Here is a 15,589-nt window from a genome sequence, read left to right on the forward strand (position 1 = left end):
CAACATCGCTATCTGAGTGTTTGTATATGTGCATACTGAAACAGGCTGAACCACTGTGATGAGTCAAGAGTGTTGGATCAGGTGATTTAACATATCTCTACAAGACTACTGAGTGGAATTCTGCAGCTGTAGATCTAGCCCCATTGAACTAAGAACCCAGAGCGTTACACCATTCCCCCTTGTCCACGGACTGGCGGCGAAGACAGTCCACCTGCCAGTGCACCACTCTCGGATCGTGAACAGCCGAAACGCTGAAAAGCGCAACTCGGCCCAAGACCAGACCTCGGCCACCGCTTGGGCCGCCCGGGCACCCTCGGTGCCCACTTTGGCGAATGAGGTAAGCCACTGCCGTGGCATTGTTTGAGTGAAAACACAAACTGGGCGACTCTGAATCAGAGTCGTCCAAGGGAACAAAAAGAACTTGATTGCTCGGAGCTCCAAGACGATATAGGCAAGGAGGATCCATTCGCCGACCATGTCCCCTGGGCACAAAGCGTGCCCAAAACTCGACCCCAGTCCGACAGGCTGGCATCCATGGTAAACACTGTCCCCAGCATAGGCAGAAAAAATTTGCCTTGCGCCAGAACAGGGGACAGGAGCCACCCCGAAAAGTCCACCCACGTGAGGGGGCTCGAAGATATCCTCTTGTCCAACGACTGAGGATTTTGTCCGCCCAGGGAAGAACCTCTGCTGACAGAGATCTCATTGGGAACTGAGCAAAAAGAATGGCTTCGAAGGCCAAAACCAGCAGACCCAGGGACCGCCCGCAGAGAGGAGAGATAGTTGTCCCTGAAGGACCCAATCCCACCCCGCAGGGTCGGAAAGTTTCCTACCCCGGGAGAAAAAAACCTTGCGTAAGCGGAGTCCAGGACCAACCCCAGGCAACCAAGACTAAAGCCCCGTACACACGTACCGATTGTCGGCCGTAAATATTCGTCCGACGACCGATCGGCCGATTGTAGGCTTGTTAGTATGATGTGTGGGTCAGGGGGTGTTGGTATGGGGCGCTACCACCTTGTACAACAAAATCAATGGTGTATGTGGTCCCACAAGAAAAGTGCACTGTGCTCATATAATATCAAATATGTGCAAAAAACTTTTTATATATAATATATAAGGTGCTGCGTGCTTAGAACGGAACAAAACAGTGCAAGAAATAATACTATCCACGGTACATATTGCTAGGTGAATTGTACCGTCTATGAGCCAATCAACGGGTATATACTGAAAATGTGACCATCAACCGGTGGTCGGTGAGAAAGTGCCAAAGTGCAAAAAAAATAGGTGAATAAACTTAAAATGAAAAGCCTTTATTGTGACATCCCCTTGCGGGGGAGACTAACATTCGTGGTTGGTAAAGCCAGTGGTAATGCAATGGAGTGATGAGTGAGTTGCGCTATTAGGGCGCGTGCTGGGAGTAAAGAGTGCTTGATACCGGAGGTAAAGCACTTACCAAGGACTCTCCCTTGCTCCTCACTCAGCCTGGTTGGTTGCTTCTCCCCTTAGTGCGATGCCTCCCCTTAGTATGATGCTTCCGACAGCCGACAGCGTATTTTCGGCCGGCAGGTCGTGCAGGCATTAAAATGTTTGTTGGCCAACACCAGAACGGCCGATTGTTCGCCAGTCAGTACAGATTTCGGCCGACAGACAGCAGATTAGCAAGACTGGGCATGCTCAGAAAAGAAAAAAGACAAGGAAAGTTAACCATCACATGACATCACTTCTGCAGTCGGCTGTTGTTGGCCGACAAAATTTGTGTGCAGCCTTTTGCAGTTTTCAACAGACACGACAGCCCTGGACAAAAGACGGCCGATCGTTCGGCCAACGATCGGTACGTGTGTACGGGGTTAAACTGACAGGGTCGGTGCCGAAACCTGAAAGTTGATGGTCCACCCAAACTCCAGAAACGCGACCTGTAGTTCGCTTGACAGAGCGGCACACGAGCCCGCCCACAACAGGAGGTTGTCCAGAAAACCGAGGACCGTAATCCCCTTCACGCAGAGCAAAGCCAGCACCAGAGCCAAAACCTCGGTGACAACCCTGGGAGCCGAAGCGAGACAAAAGGGTAATGCCACAATAGAAAATGCTCCTCTGCCACTGCGAAGCGGGGATACCGCTGATGACCTCCGTAGATAGGGATGTGCAGACATGTACCCTTTTAGTCGATGGAGACCAGGAGCCCCCTGGACTCAACGACGCCCCCACCGACAGATGGATGACAGCTGGAACCTCTGCACCCGCACAAAGCGGTTCAGAGACTTGAGGTCCAGAAACGGACGCACTTTTCCCTCTTACCTGCGAACCGTGAACATGTCGGAATACAACCTGTCCCACTGAGGGACTGGCACAATGACTCCTAGGACTCGCACCGCCTCCCACGAGATCATGCAATTGATCCGGAAACAGATTGAGATTTGAAGGAAGGAAACCTGTGTGCTCGCACCCTGAATGAAGCAGTTCATGAACCCACCCGTCCTGAATTAGGGACAACCAGGGTTCCCGAAAAGTAACGCAGACAGCCCCCCACCCCCAAAAAGGGTGAAGGCGTCCCTCAGGCAGAGGAGGACCGGGCAGTTGAACTGGCTTGACCAGTCATGGGCTTCCCGAACCATGGCTTCCTGGGACCGCCTGAGGCCTTGAAGGAGTTACCTCTTTCCCGTGCCCCTAAGGCACGATAGGACCCCCGAAGTGAAGGAAGGCCCCCGCCTGGCACGGGGAGATTTCACCTTTAGAGGTGTGGGGCCAAACGGTACCCACACCACTCGTAAGACCTGCGAGCAATGCATCCAAGGCATTCCCAAAAAGCCGAATACCCATAAAAGGGACATCAGACATAGATTTTTAGGAAGCGAGGTCAGTCGGCCAACGTTCCTTGGAGCGATCAGAGGAGTCTCGCTCCAAGGCCGCAGCACAAAAGGTACATCACGGCCTGTGCCATGTGAGTTACCAGGTCAAGGGCAGTCGGAGAGACCGCCTGAGCCACCAAGGCGGGCCTAAGCACCCTGGACCATTCAGTGACAACTTGAGAAAACCACCACCGAAGCGAACCTAGGTTCGAGCAGGGAGCCTGCCACCAAACACATGTGGCGGGAAATCGGCTCCATGCGCCTATCCGCCGGATCTGTGAACACCGGGGAGTCCTCCATGGGCACCCACATGAATCCATTTAACCCAGAAACAGTGCGGTCCACCTTCGGTGACACCGTCCAACAATTACCCACAGCATCCGCAAAGGGATAACGGTAATAAAACGCTTAGGTACCACCAGCATATGCATGATGCAACGCCATAGGTCGTTCATGGTTACGGGGCAGGAAAAAACCTGGCCTGACTCCTGGGCGTTTTGCGGGACCCGAAGGAAACCCGCCAACCTGACTGAGTGGGCTCAGCAGCAATATTTCAAGTCTCCCTGACGGAGCTAAGAAGTGCAACCACTATAGCGCGTTCCCGCACCGCAGTGGAGGAGGACCCCTCCTCCATCCCATCTGAATGTGAGGACTGGGACCCCTCAAGGGGGACATTGTCTGTGGCAACCAAGGCAGGCTCCAAGTCAGAAAAAACAGAGGGGGATCGGCTGTTTTTGGAGTAGTGCGTGCAGACAGCAGCAGACCATCCTGGACGCCAAAGTTGCCAGTGCAGCAGATAAGGAGGCCATGGAAGAGGATTCAGGGGTTCCTGAAGCACCAACCAGGTCTGTGGGGAGTTTGCTATCCTGGGACTCCATATTGCATTAAAAAAATTATTTAGGACACCGGCCTTTTAAAATCGGCGGTTCCCGCGGTGCACACCGCAAATCACACCGCCGGTGGAGACCCCTTTAAAACTGCTAAAGCAACAGAGAAAGAGCAGTTTTGCAGAAAAAAAAAAAAAACAGAAAAACCGCCAAAAATCAGCCCCACGGTGACACAGTATACACTATCACCTCACACATGCTGCTGCAGTGAAGGGAGAAGCGACCGCCCGCACTAGAGGCCAAGTCATGCCCTGAGCCACAATACAATGAGTGCCAATTGAAAGTATGGGAGGAAGCACTCACAAAATGGCCGCCGCCCTTACTAGGCAGCCGTCCACAACAAAGATGGCGCCCAAAGTGAGAAAAATGGCTGCTGCCCATACAATGAGGCCAGATATCTAGCCCTCAGCCAAAATGGCAGCCGAACGAACGGTGCCAAATTAGCACAAACCCAGGGACCTGGCCACCGCGGGGACACCTCAGAGGCACCCCCTAGACATACTACAAGCCCCCAAATCCCCCCATCCAGGCAGTGTGCAGCGCCCCCAGCGGGGCAGGGAGGTAGGGGCCGCCCAAAACGGCCAGGGAGGGGGATACTACAGAGACCACTTTTTTTCTGCCTTCCCCTAGGAGTGGGCCCACGACCCCCATATAACTGTCCCGGGGACACAGGGGTAGTATCACTCACCATTTCACGGATTGCAGGCTCCGCTCCGACACAATACACCTCCCACCCCGAGTTGGGGTGCGGGCAGCCAGGAAGGGATGCTAGCAACACAGGGCTTTCCGGAGTTGAGACATCCCGGCAAAGATGGATTCTCCGTAGGCTCGACCCCGTCCTCAGGGGCACTGTCGTTGCAAGGCCTGGGCGGACCAATGACCTGCAAGGCTCGTTGGCAGGCTGGGACTCCATAAGGATCTATATTATCCAGTGCGAGGCCCAGCTCTGCTGTCGCTTGTAGTCCTCCAGGGATCCTGCTGACTAACTAGCGATAGTGAGCGAGGAAAGAAATAAAAAGAAAAGGAGAAAAAAACTGAGACATAGGTCCCAGCAAGTAAGCCTATGTCCTACTCCTACGCTAGGCAGCATAAAACTGAAGAGCAGCTCCTAGTGTCTGCTGGGTAATAGCTGAGGAACAGCCCCCTAGAGGTGTGTTATGTGTAAAAGCTTATGTTTGTTAACCTTTTCACTGCCTAGTCTACTCCTGCAGAGAGGCGCATTACCCACTCGTGAAGGCGAACTGAACAGGCGGCGACTGTCAGAGGACATAAGAGAAATAAAGTTTTTGCTCCAGTCCTTTTCAGAAAAGGAGGTATGCATCCCGTTTCAATTTAAATGGGGGTTCTGTTTTGGGAGTCTCCTCTCAGCATCCTGTACAGCTAGGAAACTGAAAATGCAGGCGTTATCTCTTGGGAAAGGAACCAGTCCAATGGAGTGATGTCGGATGCGAATTGAGCTTCTGTCCCAAGCCTATGGAGGAAACTTGTGAGTTGAGCCAGTGAAAATCAATGTTGTTTAGAAGATATAGATGTGGGGAAATGAGACAGGGCCCATGGAAAATGTATGATCAGGAGAGAAATGACACACTTGTGGTCAGTCTTTTCAGGAAAGAAATACTACAGTGGATGATTGTAGTACGAGACCAAAAGAGGGATTGTAAAAATAGGTGTCAGGGGGCCTGTTCCCAAAGGTAACTTACGAGGTATTATAGATCAGTCCCAAAGCGAAGGAAGTTGTTGAGCTAAGGAAGGGAATTTCCGGTCACATTAAGCGCCAGGGTGGTCATGTGATAGCTATGGGATCACAATTTTAAACAAAGTTGACCGCGTTTTTTCTTTTTATTAAAAAGTGTTTTTTTTTTTTTTTAAAGGTCAATAAGCTCTGGTGAGTGCGGTGTGTACACCGAGTGCCGAAAAGAAGCACTTCTAGTGTTTTTGTGTCACTTTATAAGATCACTGGTTGGATTATTTACAACACTGAGCACTGTATGTTTCACGTGGATTGGATTACACATGAACGGACAGATTTAAAAGGTGTAGGTGCCAGGAGCACAGACATATATCCACTAGAATATATTTTGCTTATTTATTCGGGACTTTTGAGGTTTATACAGTATATTTGGGACCTCACAAGCTGGTTTAAGGCTCCATGTACACGGGACGTTGTTAAAAGTCCCTTTGAATGCTGGAATTTTTAGGACGTTTGAAACGTCCGTTCGGTCGCGTTTGTACCCGCGTTTAGCGGCGTTTGCGTTTAGAAGCGTTCCTAGAGGTCAAAAAAATTATTCCCCTTTAAAATGGAAAAACGCGAACGCTAAACGCGGGTCATCGCGTTCGGACGCGTTTGTGCATTTGAAACGCCGGGAAACACACGTTCGAACGCAAATAATTGCGTTCTAAAAACAGTCTCTGAACGCAACTGCCTGCAAATGACTGTAAACGACCTGGTGTACATGGACAGATAAGATAAAATGTAGATGGGTTCAGGGGCTTCTGAAAAAAACGCCCAACTGCTCCTAAACGGCCATTTCCAGCGTCCCGTGTACATGGAGCCTAAGACTGCACTTTTCTGTGTTTATAGAAAAACAGATACATATTTTTGATTTTTTTTTTTTTGAGCATTGTACCACTTTGCACCATTATTGTAAGGCTTATTGTTTGTGCGGTGTATTGTTGGAAGTTTACATTTAAGCAGAAATACTCACAAGAAAGGAAGGAATTTTGTAAATAAACATTTTTATTGAGAAAATACATTACTTTTTTCAAATAAGACAAGCTACCCGTGAATATTCTTTGCAAACTGTTGCTTCACCTCATTTACTAAGCTCTGGAACAACTGCACTTACAAAGTGCACAGTCTATTTGTCTTTAGTAAATGAACCCCACTGTGTTCATATGGCTATCTGTTCAGTAGAATCCCTAGAGGTCCCTTGAGCGCTGGTCATTTTCGGTGAAAGTCCATCTTACACCTCAGTGGACTTGCCACGTAGTCTACATCACACAGAATGTTGTAAAGTACAGGACTGCTTAGCAATGTTAAAAGTTGAACTCCTAAGAGATAGGGATAGAGGAAGGTGGTGAGGAAGTTACCCTTACAGAATCCACCTAATCCTAATTTTTTTTTTTTTAAATCTGGAAGCATCAACCCTCAATATAAAAAAAAGGGGCAGAACACAATCAGCCAATATTCTAACAGAACCTTTCAAGGCATATATTTTATATAATTCAACGATGTGTCGATAACGGTAGATTCATTTGCTGAAAAGAAGCAGTAGAATACACAAAACAGTATCTGAAAAGTCTTCACTAATGACATCACATGCTAAGCAAAATTTTACAGAAAAATTGACTGCATCACTTTTTTCATGTTCATTTATAGCCAATGGGCACCAGTATTTACATTCTGTAACAGTGTGTAATCATTTTTGATATGGGTTGCAAATAAAGCTAATGAAGGCGTTTCATTTTCCAATGGTGTTGTTCTGTGGTTGCTGCTCTGCAAGAGCCTGCTGTAGTCTCATACGCTTGTGGGAATAGTGTTGCCAGTGCAATATTTGCTGTTCATCAATAAACTTGGCACACTGGGCATTCACAAGCTCTTTGCGGAAATGTTCATACTGTAGCAACTCCAGCATATACAAGCATTGAGAATGGGGATCCATGGAGGAAAATAAAACACAGTATAATTAGGAGCAGAACTTTTGTACTTGTTTACTGAGTTTTAGTGCCGGTTCACATTAGTGCGATGCCAGACATCGCATGTGGTTCGCACCGCACTGCTGTGCAGAGATCACATGCGATCTCTGTGCGATGCGATTCCAGCCATACAAAATGTATGGCTGAAATCGCATTCACACTAAAGGTGCAGGACCCTTTTTATGGTTTGCACTGGAATCGGATAGCATGGGTGTTCACACCTATGCGTTCCGATTCCTGCACCATTTCACAGTTCGCACTGCGATCCAATCTGGGGATGTCATTAACTTTACATTGACACCCCAAGTGATTCGCAGATCTCAGTGTGAACCACTATGCGATTCTGGTGCAATGCGGAACCGGCACTGATTTGCAGGGTTTCCCGCATAGCACCAGTGTGAACCGGGACTTTTAAGATTAATTCTACGCAGACAGCTAAATGCACTGCTGTAATACTTATACTGTATATAAGCTTAGAATTTGTAATTCTTTCAGCCTGTTTTGTATTCAATACATTTCTACCAGATCCTGGACGACCTCTGTTAAGCAACACAGCCTGGTCTAGAGCTTCACCTGGCCTGCGATTGGACAGTGAAGCGGCAGCACACAGATGAGGTCATGCCTCTGTAGTCCCCTCTACTCTACATATGTTCAGACAGCACTTTCATGCACACTCAAGCTGATCCAGTGGCTTTGATACTTCAACTACTTCCCTACCGGGACAATTCTGTCATTTCCCTCCTACATGTAAAAGTCATCATTTTTTTTTTTTGTTAGAAAATTACTAAGAACTCCCAAACCTTATAAATACACCGATCAAAAAAAAATTATAGGAATACTTTTGATCAAGAGTATAGCATCAAGTCAATTAAACTCCTGGGATATTGATCTGGTCAGTTAAGTAGCAGAGGGGGTTGGTAATCAGTTTTAGCTGCTTTGGTGTTAATGAAATTAACACAGGTGCACTATACGGGCAACATGAGAACCTCCAAAACAGAAATAGTTTTACAATTGGAGGCACGGACACTTTTTTTCCCCTACTCATCTTTTCTGACTGTTTTTACTAGTTTGGCTAGGGTCAGTGTCACTACTGGTAGCATAAAGCGATACCTATACCCTATAGCGATTGCACAGGCAGTCCAACATCTCAAGTATGGCATATTAATACATGCCATTGTCAGAAGGTTTACGGTGTCTCTCAGCACAGTCTCAAGAGTATGGAGAAGATTCCGAGACAGGCAGTTACTCTAGGAGAGCTGGACAGGGCCGTAGAAGGTCCTTAACCCATCAGCTGGTATGTATCTGCTCCTTTGTGCAAGGAGGAAGAGGATGAGCACTGCCAGAGCCCTACAAAATTACCTCCAGCAGTCCACTGGTGTGAATGTCTCTGACCAAACAAACAATCAGAAACAGACTTCATGAAGGTGGCCTGAGGGCCAGACGTCCTCTAGTGGGCCCCATGCTCACTTTCCCCGGCACCATTAAGCTCAAGTGGCATTTGCCATTGAACACTAGAATTGGCAGGTCTGCCACTGGTGCTCTGTGCTTTTCACAGATGAGAGCAGGTTCACCCTGAGCACATGTGACAGACGTGAAAGGGTCTGGAGAACGTTATACTGCCTGTAACATTGTTCAGCATGACCAGTAGGTCAGACGGTACCCTGGTGCAGTGGGTCCTGGGTTCTTCCTGGTGCACGACAATGCCCGACCTCATGTGACGAGAGTATGCAGCCAGTTCCTGGAGGGTAAAGGAATTGATACCACTGAATGGCCCCCACACTCACCTCACCTCAATCCAATAGAACACCTTTCGGACATTATGTTTCGGTCCATCTGATCGCGCCAGGTTGCACCTCAGTCTGTTCAGGAGCTCAGCGATGTCCTGGTCCAAGTCTGGGAGGAAATATCCCAGGACACCATCTGTTGTCTCATTGGGAGCATGCCCCAACATTGTCAGGAATGTATACAAGAACGTGGGGCCATACCAACTACTGAGAACCATTTTGAGTGGCCGCAATTAAAATTTCAGCATAATGGACTAGGCTGCTGCATTTTTTTTTCACTTTGATTTTTGGGGTGTCCCTGAGTTTAGCCCTCCGTACGTTGATAATTTTTATTTCCATCAAACAATGTGGCATCCTTTCATTCCAACACATTACCCAGACCATATCAGTATAGATATCCAGCATGATATTTTTCCCCATTGAGATTTTTTTTTGCAGAGGCCCTACAGAATATAAATGGTGGGTTTTGCAATTTTTTTTGTCACATGGTTTTTGTGCAGCAGTTTTTCAAACGTCTCTGGTGCTTCTTAGGTCTTGCCGGTGCGATCGGAGAGAAGAATGAATCCGCCCTCACCTCATGCTTGGCATATGTAAGTCTCATTCAAACCACGCGTGAGGTATCGCTGAAAATTGTTAGAGCGAGAGAAATATTTCTAGCACTAGACCCCTCCTCTGTAACTCTAAACCGGTAACCTGTAAAATATTTTAAAGCGTAGCCTATGGAGATTTTTAGGTACCGAAGTTTGGCCCCCATTCCACAAGTGTGCACAATTTTAAAGCGTGACATGTCAGGTGTCCATTTACTCAGCGTAACATCTTTCACATTATACAAAAAATTGGGGTAAAAAGTGTTTTTTTTTTGTTTTCTTCTTTTAAATTCATGATAGTTATCAAAAAAAAAAAAAGGAGCTGTTCAAATACTGTGTGACATAAAAATTGCAACAACCACCTTTTTATTCCCTAGGGTCTGCTAAAAAAAAATATGTTTGGGGGTTCTGAGTAATTTTCTAGCAAAAAAAAAAAATAGAATTTTTGTAAGAACGCCCATAAATTCTTTTGTCTGAGTCCTCTGACAGTCGTCGCCCACTCATACAGTCTTCACTACTGGTATTGGTCTTATCCACAGGAGTAAGTTAGGCAGAAGATTTTGATAAAAGAAAATTCACAAAACCTTGTATAGACACCTACAGGGGGCTGTCCCTCTGGTCCAATACCCTCCTGCAAGCAGCATTCCCAATTCAGTTTGGTAGCAAGCAGTATATAGGTCCATGAACCCCAAAAGAGGGGCGGGGGCGGCGACTGTCAGAGAAAATAATTTTACGGTAAGTTCTTACAAAAATTCTATTTTCTCTTACGTCCTCTTGACAGTCGCCACTCCCACTCATACAGTCTTCACTACTGGGATGTCCCAAAGCAGTGTAGATGTGAGGGGTGGGAAACGTAACCATCTAAAAGGCAACGCAGCACTTTAGGACATTACCTATAGTGTTGCCAAATTGGTTTTTTGAGAAACTGGCCTCCTTGTTACGAAAATTTATATGGAACGGTAAACAGCCTAGGATCTCCCTGACTAAACTGTACATCCCAAGGTCGTTGGGTGGGGTTGGCCTTCCCAATGCGCGGGCTTATTACTTAGCCACTGTCTTAAGCCAAGCTAAGTATTGGTTCTCTGCTCAGGAAGAAAATCTCTGGAACCAAATTGAGTGTGCTGTTACTGTCACTCATGATCTCCCTGCCCTAGCGGTGGCTAGAAGCATTGATTGTAAAATCCAGGTTCCACCTTACCCGACGATTTTGGCCACTTTGAATGCTTGGACATCACTACTAGAGCTCGAGTTTGATGAGGTACCTTGCTTCTCTCTCCAGATTCCCACTGCTAGCTATGCCTTTTTGCTCCCAGATATGCCCACCTCTAACTGGAAAAAGCGAGGGATGAACTACCTCCCAGATAAAATCCTTGAATCTAGCAATATGGATTCATTTGCCCTTCACCGCGTACACTCATACCTCAAGTCAAATAAACCACCCGCACTACGTATCCCGGTCAAATTGTGGGGTTTTCTAATGAACAAGTCATCCATTAGTCGTAGAGGCATCTCCCTTTTCTACACCACGTATAACTACCCCTCGGGGTTCCGCAAGACACCAGTTATGCGGAAATGGGAAACCGAACTATCTCATTCCTATCCTGAGAGTCAATGGCTGGCGGCGCTCAAAGCCAACGCTACTTCCTCCGCCTGCATTGATCATTGGGACAATTCCCAGAAAATACTACATAGATACTACATGACACCTCATAGACTACACATGATAGATAAATCCTTGTCTCCTCTCTGCTGGAGAGAGTGTAATGGGAAAGGGAACCTTAGTCATGTTTTTTGGGAATGCCCCCTCATTAAACCTATATGGCGTGATATTTCCTCCATGATCTCTTCCATCACGGGGAAGAAATTTGTTATGTACCTTGCTTTAGCTCTTCTTAGTGTTGGTATACATGAGTTCCCTCCGGACGTTAGAACCGTAATTGCTCACCTTCTTTTTGCCACTAGAATTGCGGTGGCCAAGAGATGGCGAACCTTGTCTCCCCCGACCATGGGGGAAATTAAGCATAGGGTAAACTTTCAATATACGATGGAGAAGTTGTTGGCATATAAAGAAAACAAGGCCTCCTTTCATAAAAAATGCCGTAATTGGCTTATAGTATCCCCTGACGTTGACTGATTGTTTGCTTTACCTAAGTGCAAATTGGAATGTTTATTATCAAGATTACAGCAGCGGATCTTCCTCTTCCTGTTTAATATGTCATCTGGTGCCCCTTCCCCTCCCCCCCAAGTACATCCTAGCGCCTTACTTAGACATTGGATAATTTAGCGATACGTTCAGCTGTCCTTATGGTACGTCTGTTCACCTACCTTTTTTTTTTCTCTCTTTTATGTTGGTTCCACTAGGCTTACTCTATGTCTTGTATATTGAGTCTGGACTGAGGGGGTGGGTGGTGGCAGCCCACCTCCCCAGCTGAGTCTTTTCGGGCATGCCTGTCTGCAGTATGTTCCCAATAAGGGGGGACAGGTGTTGCTATGTCATGTCAGATAATTCCAGACTTGGGTGAATTGCCCTTTTTCATTTTCATTTATCCATGCCTAGCACAATTATTTAATTGTCTTTACTTACTCTCCGTGTTCGATATGGGAGGGTGTACATAGACCTCCATTTCTGTTGTTTATGTTTATAAATATCGATTTCATGGATGTACATCTGTATGTTTAGATGGACTTCCTATGTATATTGTGTTCATTGACATGTTATTCCTCTGTATACTGGAAATTCCTTCAATAAAAATTCATGTTTAAAAAAAATAAATAAATAAATAAAATAAAAGGCAACGCAGCACCCAGTTCAGAGAAAATAAACTTATCTTGAACCAGAAAGGTAAACCACTGGGTAACAGGAAAGCTCCACAGGAGCGAACAAACCCATGAAAACAAAATAACCAAGGGGGAAAAAACCCCAACAGGAGGGGACAGGCTAAAAAACGCCATGTCTCCCTTAAGGCACTGCCGCACCGATACCTGATGGTGGAAGGCCCAAGACGCACTCACCGCTCTGGTAGAGTGCGCCGTGACAGGGAAAGGTGGAACCTGTTCCCTAAGCGAATAAGCCTGTACAATCGTCTGTCTGATCCATTTAGAAATGGTTGCCGCAGACGCAGCCATACCCTTCCAAGGTCCCTCAGGAAAGACAAAAAGAGAATCCGACTTTCTGAAGGATTCAGTAGCCGACAGGTAAACCCTGATTGCCCGGACTACATCCAAGGAATGCAAGGCAAGCTCCTTAGGATGCTTAAGTTTCGCACACAGCAAAGGCAAGACAATGTCCTCGTTGAGATGAAAATCGGACACCACCTTTGGAAAGAAAGACTGGTGAGGTCACAAGACCACCTTATCCCTATGAACAACCAGATAAGGGGAGCGGCAAGACAGGGCAGCCAACTCCGACACTCTGCGAGCAGATGTGATCGCCACCAGAAAGGCGACTTTCCGTGACAGCGCAGGCAGAGGAATCTCCCGGATGTCCTCAAAGGGAGGACGTTGCAAAAACGGACAGAACCAAAGTCAAGTCCCAAGGGGGCAAGGGTGCCCTCCTAGGGGGGAGCCAGATGACGCACCCATGAATAAAGGTGCAGATCAAGGAATTTGATGCCAAGGGGCGCTGGAAGAGAATGGCCAGCGCAGATAACTGACCCTTAACAGTGGTCAGCGCAAGACGCTGGTCCACACCAGATTGCAGGAAGGCTAATACCTTTGCCACCGAAAAGGAGCAAGGATGGAAACCCTGCGATTCACACCAGGCGAAATAAGCCTTCCAGGTACGATATGAAATCTTCCTGGACGAGGCCTTCCTAGCCTTGAGTAAGGTAGGAATGACCGCCAATGAGAGACCCCGATCTCTCAAGACCTGGCTTTCAACAGCCACGCCGTTAAAGCCAACGACTGTAAAGCAGGATGGAAGAACGTCCCTTGAGACAGCAGATCGTCTCATAATGGGAGCCGCCAGGGAGGCTTGACGACCAGTTTTACGATGTTCGCGTACCAAGACCGGTGCGGGCAATTTGGGGCCACTAGAATCACCACCCTCGGTTCCGAGGCCAACCTGCAAAGGAACCTGGACAGCAATTTAATCGGGGGGGGGGAAGGCATAAATCAGGCGATACCGATTCCAAGGCGGCACCACCAACGCGTCCGAGGCGTCTGCCAGAGGGTCGCACGTTCTTGCCAAGAACCTTCCCACTTAGTTGTTTAGCCGTGATGCGAACAGATCCACATCCGGGGATCCCCACCGCGCACACAGCACCTGAAACACCTCCGGGTGCAGGAACCATTCACCCCTGGTCCAGGGTCTGATGACTCAGATGGTCGGCCTGCCAGTTCTCCACACCTGGAATGTGAACTACCGAAATCGCCGGGACCTGCGCCGCGGCCCAAGACAGAGGATCTCGGCCACTTCCTTGGCCGCCCTGGCACTCCTGGTGCCCCCTTGGTGATTTATGTAAGCCACCGCAGTTGCGTTGTCCGTCTGCACACGCACAGGGCAGCCCCGAAGAGGATCCGACCAACGGAGCAAACATAGTCTGATCGCTCGCAGTTCCAAGATATTGATCGACAGGGAGGATTCCACCTCCGACCAAGTGCCCTGGGCAGACAAATTGCCCAGAACGCCACCCCAGCCCTGGCGTCCGTGGTGACCACCGTCCATGACAACGGCCGGAAGGATTTCCCTTCCGTCAGAGCCAGAGACTGGAGCCACCACAGAAGATCTGTCTGACCTGGTGGCTCAAAGAGATCCTCCTTTCCAAGGAATGAGGACGTCTGTCCCACCTGGCCAGAATCTCCACTTGCAGAGACCGTGCGTGGAACTGTGCAAATGGTATCGCCTCGAAGGCTGACACCATCAATCCCAGGGACCGCATGCAGGTCCTGAGCGAAGAGGACTTGTTGTCCCTGAGGGACCTGATCTCGTTCTGCAGAGTCCGGAGTTTGTTCGCCGGCAGGAAGACTTTTGCCTGGGCGGAGTCCAGAACCATCCCCAGGTAAGGGAGGCAAACAGAAGGAGACAATGTCGACTTCTGAAAATTGATGGTCCACCCGAACTCCTCAAGCATCTGAACTGTGGTTGACAGATTACGCAACAGAGTGGCACTGGAACTCGACCTTAATAGGAGATCGTCCAGATACCCAAGGATTGCAATCCCCTGCGCCCGCAACAGGGCCAGGACAGGAGCCAACACTTTGGTAAACACCCTTGGAACCGAAGCGAGACCAAAAGGCAACGCCACAAACTGATAGTGCTCCTCCGCGAGTGCGAATCGGAGGTACCTCTGATGACCTTCGTAAATGGGAATGTGTAAATAAGCATCCTTGAGGTCGATTGAAGCCAGGAAATCTTCCAGACACAGGGAGGCCACCACCGATCGGAGGGACTCCATGCGGAATTTTTGAACCCGCACAAAGCGGTTCAGAAACTAAGTCCAGAATTGGACGCACCTTGCCCTCCTTTCTGGGCACCGTGAACAGATTCGAGTAAAAACCCCGAAACTTGTCCCAATGTGGCACCGGGACAATCACCCCCTGGGCGAGGAGATCCTGAACCGTCCGTTGGCGATCTTGTAAACAATCTGGGGTCAAATGAAGATTTAAAAAAGGGAAAGAATCTGTCTGTCTGTTGGGCGTGATCGAAATTAGATCTTATACCCTGACCGAATGAGTTCCTGAACCCATCTGTCCCGAACCTTGGCCAGCCAGGGCTTGGGAAAACAGCTGGGCCGCCGTGCCAGAGTGGGCTGCTTTTGATTTTCCCGCCCAAGGCTTCTTCTGGCCAC

General features: G+C 48.2%; 1 pseudogene across 1 annotated transcript in view; it reads right to left on the bottom strand.

Annotated features, from left to right (window-relative positions):
- Nucleotides 1-7,194: 7,194 nt before the first annotated feature.
- Nucleotides 7,195-15,589, bottom strand: part of LOC309547997 (mediator of RNA polymerase II transcription subunit 31-like) — a 134,337-nt pseudogene continuing 125,942 nt past the window's right edge. The window contains exon 4 of the transcript in view: nt 7,195-7,387. The product of the transcript in view is annotated as a mediator of RNA polymerase II transcription subunit 31-like (transcript). The remainder of the gene's footprint in view (nt 7,388-15,589) is intronic.

This window comes from Pelophylax lessonae (assembly GCF_965119305.1).
Source record: "Pelophylax lessonae genome assembly, chromosome: 2".
NCBI lineage: Eukaryota > Metazoa > Chordata > Amphibia > Anura > Ranidae > Pelophylax > Pelophylax lessonae.